Raw genomic sequence first — 14,576 nt, 5'->3', positions numbered from 1 at the left:
TTCCTTTACCTGATTCACAGGAGGTCCAATTACTGGAATGCCAGGATTGTGGCATTGAAACAGGTGTACTATTGAAAGGACACCCGATGAGGTCATGGAAGTTAAAACTCAAAACCACTTCCTTGAAGGGAAAAAAGCAGGGGTTTTTATCTGGGGTTTGAGTTTTGAGAGGGGGAGTGTGTGCTGAAGTTTTGAGAAGGGGTGGAGGAGCATATGTCCTTGCTGGTCGATGCCTTCTCACCAGCCTGTATTTGACCTTGAAAATGGAATTACTCTTCTCTTGACTATCTGGAACTTTCCTGGTTTGTTTTCATCTTCAGTGTGTGTTTTGCCTTGTGAGGCTGAATCTTGATGTCTGCAGCTTGAATTCATGAGAAAAAACAGCTGGCTCGTATACTAAGGAGAGACAGAAATACCTGGTTAGTTCTAAACAACAGTTGATTATACTGAGTATTCTCAGCCTCTGTTAACAAAGCTCATCTCAAAGGTTTCACTCTAGGGAAGATTTTAGTTCCTTCCTTCTCAGTTTAAATCCCCACTGTCTTATACTCATTCGTCAATTTCAGGGAATCTGGGTGAAAACCATGCTAACTACTTCCTGCTCTAAAAGGGTGAAGATCAGGGTAAGAGTAATGAAATTCTTTCACATTTATTTTTAAATACTTTTGGGTTCCATTTGGGAGAGTGAGATATGCTTTGCATGACTAAAATTTTACTCCTCTGATGATGGCTTTGGAACAACACTTATGCCCACATATTATGATTATACAGGTGACAACAAAGATTAACAAAATGCACAGCCAAAATTTGAGTATCTTCTCCATAATAGACCTTCATCTTTGGGGAATCCAGGACAAGAGGCCTGTGAACCAATCAAGGTTATTACCTAGAACCTCAGCTGAAATAGGACGTAGCCAAGTAGCCTGCTGTCTAATAGTCCAGCAAGTAAGGTAAGAACCAAGGAGCCACTTGTTACTTATCTTTAGGAGACTTATGAACAGCAACTTGTGGTCTAATAGAGGTTCATTTGTCCATTCAGAATTCCCTCCAGGTCTTTTGGACATCTTTAGAACGTAGGAAGTGTCTACCAAAATTAGGCCTATAGTGTGTAAGCAAGAAACCAGGTATTTAATAAGCAGCATTTACAGAAACAGGCATGAAGAGTGTCCAAACATGGGCTGTCAAGATGTTCTGTCTTCAGTTTACAGCAAGCTGTCCAGCTTCACTTTGCAAGCCTTCAGGGAAAAAGGTGGTCCCAGTTCTCAATGATTCCAAATGAAAAGGATGGAACAAATTGAAAACATTAAGTTGGAGCAAGTATTTGAGGATGCCTGAAGAAGTCAGTGTCCAGTCCAGTTTACATATAGAAAACAAAAAACTCAGACACAATTAACAGAACCTGCATCCAACATCCACAACTGTGTAGTATACTTTCTAATGAAACATATTTTTTCTCTCTAAAATCACCCTCATTTTTTCCAAAAATAGCAAAATTAAGAGGAATGGGTTTGCAAAATGTCTAATTTCAATAAACTTGGGCCAATTATTTACATAAGCACAACAAGAATAGGAATTGATCATATAGGCTCTTTTAAATCTGCTTTGATGGAACTTTTTATAAGGAATCTCAGACTGAACTTTAAAGGCCTCTCATGGTCAGGAAAGCCAAGCCAAGGACTTGTCATCAGACTCCGCTGGAAACTACTATCAATTTGGGTCAATTCTTCTCTTTTCAAGGTCCCCAAAATACTCTGAGGTTTTTGAAGCTGCCCTGAAAGTGACCTTCTTTATTCACCTGGTAAGGCTTCTGGGAATCCTATAAGCAAGGCACCAGACCACTATTTCCAAGTGCCTTTACTTGTTCCATAACATAAATTGTTGTACCACAAAGCTGTATGGTAATATCTGAGTCTATGCATGTTTCTCTCACATGACATTCAAATCAAGGCCTTGGTAATATAAGCAGAGTTTTTAATTGCATCCAGAATGTGTGTATACAAGATAGCAAAATACATGTTTTAAATAAAGAAGGTGTAAAAAATAGAGTTATTTTTGTTTGTTTTGTTAAGAAATATAAATTTGTCCTAAAGCACTAGGAAATAAAAAAGGAAAGAAAGCATGAGACAAATTCTTAATGTAAAAATTAAATGACAAAAGTTTTGTAGAAGTAAAACCCTGAGGAGTTTTATGCATGATCAAGTTGGATAATATTGAAGTGAATTTAGTTAAATAAATGTTTCAATATCAAATGTTATCTGACGTAAAATTAGAATTTGCCTTTCTCTCAATTAAATAGATTATTTTCTTGAACCTTTGGTCTGCTCTTGATAAAGATGTTATAAAAGTTTTTTCCCCTCTTTTTGAGAAAGTCTATCTAAAAGCAGAAAATCTGTGTTTAGTAAAATAGTTTCCTGTGTTCAAAAAGACTGAGGTCTCTCCAGTAAGATTTTTATTTGGCTGTTTCTGTTCCTACTTTGATTCAATGGATAATTAAGCCTTGTTTCCTATTTGACCAAGTGTTTTAAAAGCGTTTGATATTTTTGACACACTTACCCCCAAATTAAAGTATTTCTTTTGACTTAAAAAGGAACTTTGAGAATTTCCAGTCTGCACTAGAACTTGTAAGAAATTTGTTCTTTCATTCTATAAAGAGAAAATATGAAATTAATTAGGGTTATTGGTGTGGAGTGGGGACTTGAGGGACTGTATAAGCCAAATCCAGAAAAGGCAGGAGATGGGAGGAGGGATGGAAGGAGGGAGGTGGAGATAGGATAAGATGTTCTGTTGATATGGAGGAATTTTGGGAAAAACAGAGACGTCTAAGGAGATATTTATGAAGTTTGAAGCATGGTGTTTGTTGAAATTCATAACTCATGGAATTTGAAATAAAATCCACTTCAATCAGTATGTTGTCAGGAGGGCTCTGTCTGAAGAACAAAATGTGTCCTCAATGTGCCTTAAAGATAATTGAAGGAAAAACTGAGGCTCTTTTAGAAATCACTCCTTCCACGGCATCATTTTTTAATTTTAAAATCAACCAGTACTATTGTGAAACCCTTAGAAAACTGTGGGGATCCTGCTCTCAGAGGATGAATCAGCAATTTCCACAGATTGTGAAACTCCTGGCTAGAAACTCCTGGCCTAGTCCACAGAGTTATAAAGAGAAAATTATTAACTTATTTGGCTGATATGGTTAATATATAACCAAGTTAAAAACCTGTATCTAAAATTGCTTTAAGCTCCCCCACGAATGTGTTACACCCATAACAAGAAGTCAAGAGGAAGGGCCATGTCTGGTCAGTGGGGGAGGTAGATATCTTCTCTGATATTGTCTTGGTTCTTCCTTATTCTGTGCGTTGGCATCATCCTTGGGCTGAGTGAAGACAGTGTAGCAATTTCAGTCATCACATCTCAACAGGACATATCCATTCAAAGGAGAGGGGCCACTTGTTTTAAGAAGTGAGGTAAGCTCTCTTACAACCCCACCCCAGCACAGTTCGTGTCATTTGCTATTGGTCAGGATTGGGTCACAGTCCTCTTCCCAAGGTGACTACATGTGCACATGTCAAGGGCAATGGATTTAACATGAGTTACCTAAACAAACCATTTTGAGTACAGTGGGTGTTGGGAAAGCAAAAACATTGACTACTGCAATAACAGGCAGATCCTGATGTTCTTTAGATTAGATATTTCAGACCTTGACCAGACTTAGAACTGCTTGGTTAGCCATTAAAACATAAAGATACTTTTGATTTGCTACAGTCAAACAAATAAGAATCTCCAGTAGGTGTGGGGACTTAGCTTCAGATAAAAGGGTCCATATTAATAAAAGCAGAGTCATTGTCTTTCTTGTAGAAACATTTGTTCTGTATGACTGGTACAAGGACACACTAAGAGGTAGAAAAGCCGAGGCCTCACCTAGCAGCAAATCTGTTTAAAGCAGAAATGTGGAAAGAATGAGTGGAGTCTGATTTAATTTCAATTTAATTTATTATTTAAACTAGTTTGAATGTGTAAACTTCTATGGGAGCTGAAAGGATGAAAATGGAGAAAAGCAGACTCCATAACTACAATTCATGATGGATCAAGAACCTGATGGATTACGGTGTATTAGAACCTGCAGAGTAAGAGAATTGACTGGAGTGGAATGTGTTAAAGTTAAGGTTTCAGACATGAAGCAATTCTAAGAAGTAAACATGGGAGTAGTTACCTCATGTAACACAAACATGCACTATATTCAAACTGTTGAAAAACAAAGACAGCAGACTATCTTGAAGCAGCAAAGGAAACATGAGTCATCAGGTACAAGTGATCCTGGATAAAACTATCAACACCTTTCTCATCAGAAACCATGGAGGACATAAGCCAGTGGGATGATATGTCTAAAGTGCGGAAAGAAAAAATAACTGTATATTAAGAAATCTATATCAGATAAAAATGTCCTTCAAAAATGAGGGAGTAATTAGATAGTCTTAGACAAACAAAGGCTGAAAGAATTCATTACCATTAGAACTGCCATACAGGAAATATAAAAGGAGTCTTTCAGATTCAAATGAAAGGACACTAGACAGCTCAAAGCCATCTGAAGACATAGAAAGACCTCCAGTAAAGGTAAATATATGGGCAGATATAAAATCATGTACTTTTGTAATTTTGGTTTATAATTCTATTTCTTCATTTGTATAATATTTAAAAGATGAATACATGAAAATAATTTCTCTATATTAATATGTACACAATGTATAAAGATGAAATTGGTGACATCAGTAACATTAACAGGGAGAAGGGAACAGAGCTTTATAGGAATAAAGTTTTTTTATGGCATTGCAGTTAAATTGGTATCAATTCAAAATAGATTATTAGGGACCAGCCCTGTGGCTGAGTGGTTAAGTTCACATGCTCTGCTTCGGCGGCCCAGGGTTTCACCAGTTTGTATCCTGGGCCCGGACATGGCACTGCTAATTAGGCCATTCTGAGGTGTTGTCCCACATGCCACATCTAGAAAGACCCATAACTAAAATATACAACTATGCACTGGGGGGATTTGGGGAGAAAAAGCAGAAAAAAAGCAAAGTAGATTGGCAACAGTTGGTAGCTCAGGTGCCAATCTTTAAAAAAAATAGATTATTATAACTTTACAATATTATCTGTAATCCCCATCTTCACCATAAAAAATTACAATACCATATGCACAATTGAGAATGTAAAGGACATCAATATATGTGTCTACCAAAAAATATCTAAACACAAATGAAGGAAGTATAGAAGAAATAAAGGTGCTAAGTTGTATACAAAAATACATATATATTTCCTGATTACTAATTCCTTTAAATGTGAATAAACTCCACCAAACAAAAGATACAGATTGGTAGAATGGATTAAAAAAACAGGATCAAGTCTATGCTGTCTATGAGAGTCTTGCTGTGCATCTAAGGATACAAATAGTTTGAAAGCATAAGATGCTAAAAGATATTCTATATATATAGTAACCAAAAGAGAGCTTGTGTGCTGACCCAGTAACAGATAAAAAAATGAAGACAAAAACTGTGACAAGCAATAAAAAAGGGTATTATATTTAGATAAAAGAGTCAATCCACCAAGAATATAGAATAACTGTAAACATGTAAGTACCAAACATCAGAATTCCACAATATTGAAATTCACATGGACAGAATTAAATGGGAGAAATAGACAACACCACAAAACTAGTTTGGAACTTGAATACCCTGCTTTCAATCATGGATTAGAAAAAGACAGAAGATCAATAAGGAAAGAGAAAGGAGACTACTGGGACAATTGTATGCCAACAAATTGAGAAGTTCTGAAGAAATTCTAAATTCCAAGAAACACATAAATAAAAGAATGAATCCTGAAGGAATATGAAAACTGAGTAGACATATAACTATTAAGGACATTGAATCAGTAATTAAAAAATGAAATAAAGACAATCCCAGGATCAGATTACTTCACTAGCGAATTCTACTAAGACTTTAAGGCAGAATTAACAACAATCATTCTTGACTCTTGCAAAAAACTGAAGAGGAGAGAACACTTCCTAACTCATTCCATGAGTTTCACATTACCTTGGTACTAAGCCAGACAAAGATGCTATGAGAAATCAACTGAAGACAGGTCTTCCATATAGTTTGAGAACAGAAATTCTCAAAAAAAAAAGAAAACTAGAAAACTGAATTCAAGAGCATGCTAAGATTTTACACCATGACCCAGTAGGATTCACTCCTGAAATGCAAGCATTGTTCAACATGAAAAAATTAGTATATGTAATACACCATCTTAACAGGATGAAGGAAAAACCATATGATTATCTCAGTTTATGCGGAAACAGCAGTTGACAAAACTCAACACCCTTTTGTGATCAAAAACACAAAAACATACAGACAGAGAAAATTCTTCCTCAACATAACAATGCCCATATATATAAAACCTACAACTAACAGTAAGCTGGATGTTGAAAGACTGAAAACATTTCCCCTTAATATTAATAATGGGAAACACTTGCCTGCTTTTGACACTCAAAATCAACATTGTATTAGAAGTTGTAGCTATAGAAATAAGACAACAAGAAATAATGTCACCTAAAATGGGAAGGAAGAAATAAAATTATCTCTGTTCTAAAATGATATCATCTTATATATAGAAAACCCTAAAGATCAAACAACAAAATTTGGAACTAACAAAGAATTTCAACAAAGGTGCAAATTACAAAATCAACACAATCAATGACATTTCTTTTATTTATTTATTTATTTATTTATTTATTTATTTATTTATTTATTTATTTATTTAGGATATTCATGGATGGGGAAAGAGCCAGGACTTTTTTTTTTAAAGATTGGCACCTGAGCTAACAACTGTTGCCAATCCTTTTTTTTTATTGCTTTTTCTCCCCAAATTCCCCCAGTATATAGTTGTATATTTCAGTTGTGGGTCTTTCTAGTTGTGGCATTTCAGATGCCACCTCAACATGGCCTGACGAGCGGTGCAACGTCCACTCCCAGGATATGAACCTGCGAAACCCCGGGACACCAAAGAGGAGCATACGAACTTAACGACTTGGCCACTGGACCAGCCCTTCAATGACATTTCTATACACTAACAATGAACAATATTAGAGGGAAATTAAAAAAGAAAATTCCATTTACTACAGCATGAAAAGGAATAAGATACTTAGGGATAACTCAACCAAGGAGGCAAAAGGCTTGTGTAATCAAAATTTCAAACTTAAATTATGGATGAAAATTTATGAAAATACAATCACGTGCATAAATGAAAGATTTAATATCAGGCTGACAATACTAAATAAAGAGATTTACACATCCAGTGGATTCGTTATATATATATCCCAACATCCAGGTGTAGCGCCTCTCTTCTCACAATGGATCTCCTGTACCCACATGTAGTGACCCTACTGAGAGCCACAAGGATAGAAGTTCCAAGGATCATTCACAATCCCTGAGGAGGTTGTCCAGAATGGGGTGACCCCAGTGACTACCTCAAATTGGGCAAGTCCAGGATTTGCCTCATGATCTGAATTTTAGGGACCACAAATTGATGACACTGAGATCAAGGATATACTGGTTGGTATTCCACAGCCTGGCCTTCGCTGCTCCCTATCTGATTTGACATGTTATTTGAATTTCACCTGCTGAATTTTCTTCTGAAGTCAGCCATCTAATTATTCAACTCCCCTGCCATCCGTGAACCTCAAGTGAAATATGATGGAGCCAAGTAGCTTGCTAATAGTCCAACAACTAAGGTAAGAACCTGGGAGTGATTCATTCTTTATCTTTAGGAGACCATCTTCTGAATGTAACTTCCAATCTATCAGGGTTTTATTTGTCCATTCAGAATTTCTTCCAGGTCTTCTGTTGATCACCTTTAAAATGTAAGAAGCTTCTCCCAAAGTTAGGCCTACTTTGAGTAAGCATGAAACTATGAATTTAAACAGGAGAATTTACAGCAACAGGCATGAAGCTTGTCCAAATATGGGTTATCATGGTGCTGTCTATTTAGTTTACACCTAGCTGTCCAGCTTCAGTTTATAGGGCTTCAGTGAAAAGAATTATCCCAGTTCTCAAGGATTCCAAGTGCAAAGGATGGAAAAAATTGAAAACATACATTTGGACCAGTTATTTGAGGAAACTATAGGAATTCAGAATTTGTTCTAGTTTAGATAGAAAACATAACCTGACAGACAATTAACGCAATCAGAATCCAACATTAACAAATATGAATTGTACTTTCTATTGAGACAAAATTTTTCTCTCTAAAATTACTCTCAGTTTTGCCAAAAATAGCCAAATTAAGACTCGTTGGTTTATCAAATAAGTCTAGTTTCAATAAAGTTGTCTCAATTATTTACATATTTATAGCAAGATTAGCAATTGATCCTATATGTTCTTTTAAATATGCATTGCTAGAACTTTTTAAAGGAATCTCAGATTCAACTTTAAAGGCTTCTGGAGCCCAGGGAAGACAAGCCAAGGACTTGTGATCAGACTCTGTCTGCAATACCTACAGATTTGGGTGAATTCCTCTCTTTTCGAGGTCTTCAACTTATCCTGAGGCTCTTGCTCCTGCCAGAGAAATGATCTTCTTTATTCACCCGATTTGGTTGCTGTGAACTCTGTAAACAAGGTATGAGGCCAATATTTTCAGGTGGTTTCATTTGTTCCATAAAGTCAATCCTTGTTCCTTAAAGCCGTATGGTCATATCCTAACCTAAGTATGGTTCTCTCATATGACATCCCAGTCAAAGCCTTGGCAATACAAGTAGTGTTTCCAATGGTATCCTGCTATAAGTTGAAAAGTTTATTATTGAACTCACACAAATAACTATATTGCCATGGTAATAAGAACACTCATCTAGAATTTCCAAATTATAGAGGGATGCAGTAGGGAGAAGAACAAAAATGCTTCAATTCTGCTTACAAATTGCCGTAAGTTGTAGTAGCTTAAGATAAAACAGAAAAGGTTTCCTTAAACCTGGAAAAACACAATATTAAAAATTCAGAAATATTTTAAATGAAATGTAATAAAAATTAAAATCAACCTCATCGATTTAATTAATCCTATGTAATCAATGTGTCATATTTTGTTAGTAGTTTTATAAAACCATCAGTTTCTCCATTACAGTTCTATAATTTCTTACCTTACTCAGTTTTGTAATCTGAAAGTTTATCAGAAACCTGTATTTTAAAGACAAGTATTCCAGTGATTTCCACGAGTCTCTCTGAAGATGAAATGTGTTTGCAAAACCACCAAGTGAATAACTGTTTGTAAATAACACTTAAAAATGGCAATTGGCAAAGACACATGCCTATTTCTGTGATATGCAGCACAGTGAGAACATAATTAGAATTGTGAGTAAAAACTTGGACTGATTAGAAATTTTGGAATGTTATAGAGTTTAAAAAACATTTATTAGGGGCTGTCTGGGTGGCGAAGTGATTAAGTTACGTTCCTCTTTGGTGGCCCAGTGTTCGCCAGTTTGGATCCTGGGTGCAAACATGGCAGCACTTGGCAAGCCATGCTGTGGCAGGCGTCCCACATATAAAGGAGAGGAAGATGGGCACAGATGTTAGCTCAGGGCCAGTCTTCTTCAGAAAAAAGAGGAGGATTGGCAGCAGATGTTAGCTCAGTGCTAATCTTCCTCAAAAAAAATTATTAATAGCATTTACTCACACAATATAACATGAGGTTTATCATCATCTGTTGGACAATGCTTCCCATGTAATTTAATATACCAAATAAACCTAATTAATTTAATATTTTTCTCTTCATAGAATGACAGAACAAATTATTTGAGAAGTCCCAGGGCCAATTCATAATTCTCAAAGTTCCTTTTAAGTCAAAAGAAAGACTTTAATTCTGCAGGAAGTTTGTCAAAAATATCAAAAAGTTTCAAAACACTTGATCAAATAGGAGACAATCCTTAGTTATCCATTCAATCAAAGTGACAATGAAAATAGTAAAAAAAACTTAGTAGAGTGACCTCAGTCTTTTTGACCATAGGAAGTTACTTTAACTAAAGATAGATTTCTGTCTTTTCCGTAGACTTACTCAAAAATAAAAACGTTTTATAACCTCCTTATCAAGAGCACACCAATAATTTAAGAAAATTAATCTTTCAAGACAGAGAAAGACAAATTCTAATTTTACACCAGCTTACTTTTGAAATTGAAACTTACTTAATTAAATTCATTTAAATCTTAGCTAACTTGATCATGCTTATAACGCCTCAGGGTTTTACTTCCACAAGCCTTCTGTCAATTTTTATATTCAGAATTTATCGCATGCTTTCTTTCCTAGAAATTTAGGAAAAATTTATGTTTCTTAACAAAACAATGAAAGTATCTCTTTGTTTTATATCTACTTTACTGAAAATATACATTTTCGTTTCCATGTATACCGACTTTCTTGAAATACATGCTTTCTCAAAGAAAATTTCTCAGCATATACAAAACCTTTATCAAGAAACCCAAGCATTTTTCAGTTACTCTGAAAAAAGAAGCCAAAATAGAGAAATCTATTCTCAGTGATCAATATTTAATATTTTATCTTATTTGCAGAATGATCCAGATATTCAATGAAATTTCATCATTTAATTTAGCTTAGCAAAACTCTAAAGTTTTAATTTACCAAAAGAATTTTGGAAGCTATTTTTAAGCAAATATACCATAAAACATAAATGTTATACTTAAAAGAATTAGCCCATTTTTATCCATCTAAATTATTTGTTTCCAACAATTACATTTTGATTACTGACAAAAACTTCATGTGACATTGAAGCAATTAGCCATCATCTTAAGTTGTTTTAAGTACACAGCCAGTAACACACAATTATTTCTAAAAAGTTCTCCCAGAAGCTTTTATCATTTCCCCATCTATTTAGTTTAACTGTTCCCAACAATTATATTTAGATTTACTACAAAAATTTCATAAGACATCAAAGAAAATCAGCTATTATTCAAAAGTATTATTATTATTTCTATTATTAGTATTATTTTTGCTGTGGGAGATTTTCCCTGAGCTGACTTCTATTGTCAATCTTCCTCTTTTCTGGCTTGCGGAAGATTTGTCCTGAGCTAACATCTGTGTCAATCTTCCAGTTTTTGGTATTTGGGTTGCCACCCCATCATGGCCACTGACGAGGGGTGTAGGTCCACACCTGGGAACCAAGCCTGGGCCATTGAAATGGAGGGCACTGAACTTAGCCTCTAGGCGATTGGGCTGACCCCTGCTATGTTATTCTTTTTACTGACAAGTTTTGCAAAAGAGATAACATGTCTGTATCATATCCAATGTTTCTAACTATGAAAACATATTATTATAACCAAACCAAAAAACTTAAACAAGCTTTCATTTACCAAAGATCATTTTATATCATGTCAACTTGAAAAACATTTGGGTTGGGTTTTATTACATCTAAAATTCATTTATATAAGCACTTGCTTTGAGCCAATTAAATAGAGTTCCTTTATAAATTATACCACCTGAGGCAGGCAAATACATGTAGAGACAGATGGACACAAATAGAGATCTTTGAAATTTTAACCAGGTCTCAGACACAAAACTCAAGAATAGTTGGTTCCAAACTGTTTTTCTAGGAGATAGACTTATTCAGACGGCCAAAGATTTTTATTCAAGATTCTGTTGTTTTTGCTATAAGGATCCCTTTTAGAGCTGTTTTTGAAATAATTTTGCCTTTTAAAAGCTTTTGCATATTAATCAAATACTGCAATCCATTGTGTCTGAGAGGTTTCGAATCCTCTCTTTTGAGGGTGATCCATAAGGTGGACTCATCTGAAACAAAGCTTCCCCAGAATGGACGTTATTATTGCAAATTATTTCCAAAGTTTACTTATTTTCAGTTGCTTACATTTAGGTCACAAATTTTGGGAGTGTTAATGTAGGGGAGCTCAGGGAGAGAGGACAGAGGAGCAGCAGATTTGGCTGTGTTTTGTTAGCTTTAAGGCAGCTGGTGCAGCTGACATCCTCCAATCTGGCGTGTTTTCTATTTAAGTATTTTCTTTTAAAGAGGAAGTAAGGTATTCCTGATTTCATTTGGAAGCCTCAAGAGAATAAAATAGGCTTCCCATTGGCTGTTTAATTTCTAGCCTGCTTATTCCAATTGCATATACAAACACACTGAAATTGAGTAGACTGAAATTGCACCACTTTGGCTATTTTAATGTGAGATCTCCTTTAGCATGTTTAACTAACATTGTCTGAAGAGTGGATTTATGTGCTGTTACAGTATCAGACAAAGGAAATGTTCTACAGTGAGAAAAAATGTTTATCCCTACAACATAATCTATAACACAATCAGGCAAAGGCATGGCCATCATTTCACATCAAGTTCATTTAAATATACTAAATTTTTCTTCCAAAATTTTATCTTGATTTTATCAACTCTTATCCCTCTAATCATAGTTTCCATTATGGTTCCATTAACAAGTCTTAGTTTCACAACACTGTCTGGGGGAACATTCTCAGCCAGACATAACATGCATTCACAAAAAGTGTTCAGGCAAAGTTGACATGACCCCTTCATATAATATTAGGTCAAATATGTTGATCTTTATAATCTTAGCAAGCTGAGCAACCTAGCTGTTGCCCCAAGAAACTGATGGTCATCTTTCTTATTGTGATTTCTGCTTTCTGGTATTTTAAAAATAGTTTTTTCAAAGTGGGGTGAATAGAATAGATTTCTTTGAGGTCCTTTATCTTTGGGAGACCAGTGAGGTTTCTGATGAGTCTTCCCAACCTTGGGCAGTCATTTATTAAAACCTTTGTTTTACCTCATTAATACCTGTTTTATGTATCGCAGTTTTCTTTTTAACAACTAGCTAAAGATTTCTTTCCTACTGGGATGTGTCCTGTGAATCTTCCCTTTCTGATTCCTCTTTGCTTTTCCTCCTTTCAGTGTTTATTATATTCATGCCACTGTCTTATTTCTTAAAAACCCCTTTAAAATTTTTCACATTGTTTAGAAGAGTCCCTTTTTTTTTTTCTCAGCTTCTTTTTAGTTTTTGGTAACTTAATATTTTCATTAGGATCTGTAAGAGCACGAGAGTAAACTGGGACCCTAAAATTGATCATATGGTCTTTTCCTTTTTCATAAGTTTTTAACTGAAAACCTTCCAGTTTTGTAATAGGATAACCCAGAAAGCTACCACTGGGAATGGCATCTGAGTTTCCTATCATGTCATCACCCCACACATATTATACATGTTCACATTTCCACACAAGTATCAGGACAAATGGAGCTACAAATTAGTACTTTCAAGAAATCAGGTCCCCCCAACAAACTCCAGTAACCTGGGACAAAACCCCTGAAACAGAGGCAAACAAATTACATATTCACACACACACACACGTATCAAAACAAATGGAGCCCAGAGTTAGTTGAGAGAAGTCTCTACTCCTTTCAACAAAATCATCCCCCCAATGAATCTCCAGCATCCCAAAACAAAACCCCTGAAACAGAGGCAAACAAATGAAAAGAAAAGGAAGACTCAGTCATTCTTAAGGATGTGACTCAATCAAAACAAATGGGGCACAGAGTTTTCTCTCTGAGCAAGGTACCTAGTCCTTTCAACAAAATTGGAGCCCCCCTCTGACAAAACTCCAACAACTTGGAACAAAACTCCTGAAGCAGAGTGAAACAAATGAAAGGAAAAATAACACCCAGTCAGTTTTAACAGACACTCAACAAAAGGATGCCCATTCCAGATCACAAGCAAAAACAAAGAAACAAATAAAAAAAATCTAACGCTTGTTTCCTTGCCAGAAGAAAATTAGTCTTAGATCCCGTGATGCCAGGACAGATGGAAAGTATCCGGCATAATCTGGAAGGTGAATCCCCTAGGCAGCTGTGAGACTTCTTCCCAGGAAATCAGAGTTAACCAGGGCCAGGGAGCCACAGGCAAACAGCCTTCAGACTGGATCACCAAATTGTTACTGAAGAAAAACACAGGTCTGTTTAACCATCACACAGGAGGGACAATACCTGCAATGCTAGGCTTATGGTAAGGAAAGAGGTTTATTATCAAAAGGTAGGCAAATGAGAAGGGAGTTAAAACTCAAAACTGCCTCTTTGAAGGGAAAAAAGGTAAAGGTGTTTATTTGGGGCTTTACATAGGGGTGGGGGAGCAGGATGCCTTGCTGGTTAACGCCTTCCCTCCAGCTTACATTTGGCCTTGAAGACTGAATTTCTTTTCCTGTGACTTTCTGCACTTTTCTGGTTAGTTTTCATTTTCAGCCTGCATTTCCTCTTGTGAGACTGAATCTTGTCATTTGGACAGTGATTTCCTAAGAAAGACAGCTCACTGATATGCTAAGGAGGAACAGAAAGACCTGGTTATTTCTAAACAATTTATTATACTGGACATTCACAGCTGCAGTTAGTAAAGCTAATCTAAAATTTTTGACTCTGGGGGAGATTTTAACTTCTATGTTCTTCGTTTCAGTGGTGTCTGTGCCATTGTCCCAAGGAGCTCCTTATTTTGCCAAGGTGGGAGGCAGAGGATCCATCTCCCTCTCCTTTACGG

The 14,576-nt window shown here is 35.8% G+C and overlaps 1 protein-coding gene across 6 annotated transcripts in view; it reads right to left on the bottom strand.

The window, feature by feature from the left end:
* Positions 1 to 16: 16 nt before the first annotated feature.
* LOC124248569 (aldo-keto reductase family 1 member C23-like) overlaps positions 17 to 14,576 on the bottom strand; it is a 49,163-nt gene continuing 34,603 nt past the window's right edge. For 2 of the 6 annotated variants that reach the window (XR_006891078.1, XR_006891076.1), the window contains exons 10-11: positions 8,540 to 8,647; positions 405 to 1,099 (exon numbers count right to left, since the gene is read on the bottom strand). The gene's annotated coding sequence lies outside the window, so the exon portion shown is untranslated. The other 4 variants (XR_006891077.1, XR_006891075.1, XR_006891079.1 and 1 more) reach the window with 4 other exon arrangements.

This window comes from Equus quagga, chromosome 12 (genome assembly GCF_021613505.1).
Source record: "Equus quagga isolate Etosha38 chromosome 12, UCLA_HA_Equagga_1.0, whole genome shotgun sequence".
NCBI classification, from domain to species: Eukaryota; Metazoa; Chordata; class Mammalia; order Perissodactyla; family Equidae; genus Equus; species Equus quagga.
Note: the sequence above shows the minus strand (reverse complement) of the source record. Positions and strands in the feature narration are given on the sequence as shown.